Source organism: Adiantum capillus-veneris, chromosome 9 (genome assembly GCF_014529385.1).
Source record: "Adiantum capillus-veneris isolate H3 chromosome 9, ASM1452938v2, whole genome shotgun sequence".
NCBI lineage: Eukaryota > Viridiplantae > Streptophyta > Polypodiopsida > Polypodiales > Pteridaceae > Adiantum > Adiantum capillus-veneris.
In genome coordinates this window covers 150,461,873-150,466,147 of record NC_140939.1, presented here as the reverse complement: position 1 = coordinate 150,466,147, position 4,275 = coordinate 150,461,873, and the positions used below count along the sequence as shown (strand labels likewise).

Here is a 4,275-nt window from a genome sequence, read left to right as displayed (position 1 = left end):
ATGGTGAAGTCGGGGGGCAATTATGAAAATGCTGTGGAAAGCCCGATCGGGCTAGTTTTTGGACAAAATGACAAATTTTCCTTAAACGAGAAAACTGAGTCCAAATGAAGAAATTTTTGAGCCTAAGGTGTGACAGGAGAGGAGAACATGTCAAATTTCATGGCAAGTGGCCCGGGGCCCCCCAATATAAGATATTTTGGACCCACTTACAACCTCACTACTATTCACATTTAGAGAGAGAGCTAGAGAGACCTAGAGCGTGCGGACTTCCATGGCTTTGTACGACACACATGGGACATTGACCGGCACTAGACATGAGAGGTAGGATCCTCACCATGTGCCCTCCTTGTTGTATGATTACTTTATCGTGGAAAACCTACCGGATTGGCAATGTGGCATCACGAGGAAGAGACCAAAACGGGACTGTAACTCAACAACTACTAGCCCGATAGCTACAAGATCTAATAGGGGGTTAACCCTAGGCTAGATGAATACGTCTATGACCTCCTATGTTGGTTTAGGCTAGTCAAAAAAACCCTAACTTCTTGGACCTTGCAGAAGCCAATATGGGAAAGAGTTTCCAAAATGCCACCAAATTTCAGGAGTAGGTGCTCCTCGAGGTCATCTACAAGCCCATGTAATTTCCTTCAATGTCACACTATCGAGAGCGGGTGAGAACATCAAGCTAGGCTTCAAACACACAAAGCGTCATTTCGCTCTTACGGGGCCAAACAGTGCATCTGTTTGCCACCAAAATTCACAAGCATCATCGACAAACCATCAACAACCAAAATGTGTGGTCAAACCTCAAGGGAAATCATTGCCGTGCATCGCCTCTCAAAAAGACGCAATTTGAGCAACAAATTGCCAAAAAGGGTATCCGTCAGGCAAAATGCTACACCAAAGCCATGGAAAGGTGCCATATTGCATTTACAAGCTTGGGTGATGTCATCCCCAAATGTGGAAATGCATTTGAGAGATTGAAATGCCAAACAGGGAGTTTTTATGCTAAAAATTTGACTTCTTAAGTTGAAAACTTGTAATTAGGGCTTAGGGAATCGCTCAGGGGGTTCACCTCTTAGACATGTTAGTTACCGTGTGAGTTCAAATTAGTGGGTTTTTTAATTGTAAAAATCTTAAAATTTTAACAAGATTATGTTAACAAAAGGGGTTTTCTAATTAAGTTTAGAGAAAAACTTGTAAGTTTTTTAAAGAAAAAGGGGTCATTTTATTACCTTAAGCATGCAAGCAAAGGAGTTTTTTTAACACCCTTTGAACACACGTTATATAAAAATTTTATTAAAGGTGCACTCCCCGAGGGGCACAGACATACATCCTCCTCATGCATCAAAAGTTAAATTTTGCATTCTGGACATCATACGCATATGATGTCTAGCTGGCACTTTTGCACATGCAAATATCATTTTTTCCACACTAGCCCCTTCATCATGAATTATACAACTCACCCAACAAGTCTCATGCAATTCGAACCACATCAAGCCATCATTCAACCAAAAATTGCCAAGTTAGAGTCTTTGGGCAAAAAATGGACTTATCCATAGAAAGATTGCTCCAAACTCAGAGAATCTTGACACAAAGCATGCACATGCATTTACATCCTATCCCCATGATCAAATATCCATTTTGCAATATTACACATCATATGCGTCTGACGTCTAGAGATATCATAGAGGGGTCCTGTCAGCATTTTAAGTTTCAAGGTTTGTATATCATGGAACATATAGCCTCTACACCAAGTTTGGACACCTTTGGGCATGTTTTGATCGCCATTCTCATCATTTTTTAAATCAAAGTGTCTTAAACACCTTCTATGGCCTTAGGCACATGAGCACTTGTCCAAATTCATATCTACACACATAAGAGCCATGCACACATCTTGAGCAAGCCATACATCAAGTTTGAGCCAAAAAAGCCAACTTAGAAATCATACGATATGATGTTTAGACCCCTTGAATTGGCATGTTGCTATGTTTTTGACAACTCCATCACTGTTAACATATTATTATGAGTTTCCCATCAAAATTTCATCACATAGGGATATCAATTGACCTCTATTTAACCAAAAGGCAGAAATCTGGACACACAAACCCCTTTCATGGATTTTGACATCCATATGCAAGCTCAAATTCAAATATAAGGCTATGAGCACCATCCACATGCTATACACAACTTATCCAATGAGTTTCAAGCAATTTTGCATCAATAGACATCATACGCATATGATGTCTATTCACTCATACAGATATCATACTCAACATTTTTCATCATGAGCATGTCCACCACGTAGTATAAAGGCCATGCATTCAATGTGGACCAGTTTGAGCAAGGTTTTGACCACTTGGAGCTCAAATACAAAACATCCTAGCCTAGGACACAATCTATGTCCCCAACCACATGAATCCATCTCCAAATCAAAATCTGAGGTGATAAGAGAGTTACAATCACCTAGAAGATCCTATAGATCAACTCTGGGCCAAATATATCAATAGAGACATTTGTATTAGGCACGGATGCCTATTACAAGGCTATGCTCACCAAGATGTAGATAGAAAAAGTCAATAAAGGAGAGAGAAAGACAGGAAAAAATTAGACTCCATGAATGCTTATCCTTAGAGTTCACGATTATGCATACAAGGCGGACTCCTCCCTTATATAAAATAAAGGCACCCTTTGATATCCAATTGTGACCCATTGAGATGCCCTTTGGTTACACCCTTTGAGATCCCCTTCTACTAAGAGTGCATTCCCACATGAAGGTATGAAGGCACTCCCAACATACAATGCGGTCATGTGCGGTACATTCCGGGTACATACACTTGGCACGCACGGTGGAGTGTGCGAACCCACAAGTGCATCCCTTAGGTAGAAGTCAAGTGCCTGAAAGTGCTCTTTTACAATAGTTTTACAAATCTTTTTAGGCATAGCAGAGGCAGAGAACCTCAAGTGCAAGAAGTACATTTCCAATAGGAAATCATGTCTTTTTCGTAGCACACTGGCAATCGCAACATTGCATGGTCCTCTTTGCTGCATAACCACAAAAGATTTTGTCCATCCCTTCATGAATTTGATGCTCGGTCATAGGCACTCCATCGCTTTTTGTCGATATGTCCTATACCACATCAACCTTCATTGCTTGGACATCAGTGCCTTTGGATAACTTTGAAGAGGAACATGGAAGTTAAGACTTCTAGCACAATGAAGAGTAAGCACAAGAATTTCCCCACCGTCGCATTGTTGCTTGCAATTTACTTCATCCCATTATATGTTGCTTTCAGGCTGTATATCATTCATCCTCGCCCACATGAGCATCCCATTGCTTTATTAATGCCACATAGCATTACTTTGCAAGAAATATTTCCTGAATCCATTTAATTCCACACTGCTAAGTCATTTGAAGTTTTAGAGGTAGGGTAGAGGAAGATTTCTTCGATGGCAGCAGGCCAGTGCTGCAGCATCCACGGGTTGTAGTCCCGCAAGAAGGTGCACAACTTGTTGCAGAATGCCTTGACATAGGCATCCTGCCATAGCTTGCTCTGCCTTTGCCAGACATCCCTTCTCTATACTTCGGTAGTAGCAATCTGGAGCACCGCGTTTGCGTACCCTGACAGTGCCTCTCCCCACCCCAATATTTCCTGATAATACCTCTTCACCTTGTGTGGTAGCCTACTCACCGTGTCTATGCTCAGACTTGCCTACAGCCTCCATAGCTACATTGCATGCTGCACCAATGTTGCCGGGCTCGTCCCTGCTGACATATCTACTGCCTGTAGCCCTTGCTCCCTCAGCCGCATCGACATCCTCATTGGGATTCTTTGATTATGAATATTGTGATGATGATGGTGATCGGGCTATCTCGTCTTCATGGGTGGGTGTGGCGATGGTTTACTCCCACGCTTGTTGCCTGCTGTTGTTACTGCTCCTCCTCCATGGCTGCGACGCGCGTCAGATCCCCATGCATGGTACTCTAATGACTCAACTGGTCTTCATGCAATAGTCACACCTCCTTTAATTTCTTCCGCATTGCACTTGGCATCATGCGCCTTCTCCATCATAGCATCTCTCACATGCCTAGCCGCATTCTTGGTCTTGCCTCCTGCACGGGCTGTGCTTCCCTTCTTCACAACACCGCTTTCACAGACTTCATCACCCTCATTGTAGGTAGTGAGAAAGAATCCCGTGTCGCCAAGTGTAGCAAGCTGGGATGCCTATTACAAGACTATGCTAACCAAGATGCAGACAGAGAAAGTCAATAGA

General features: G+C 42.5%; 1 pseudogene; it reads right to left on the bottom strand.

Annotated features, from left to right (window-relative positions):
• Nucleotides 1-3,389: 3,389 nt before the first annotated feature.
• On the bottom strand, nucleotides 3,390-3,949 carry LOC147451370 (uncharacterized; annotated as a pseudogene).
• Nucleotides 3,950-4,275: the final 326 nt, after the last annotated feature.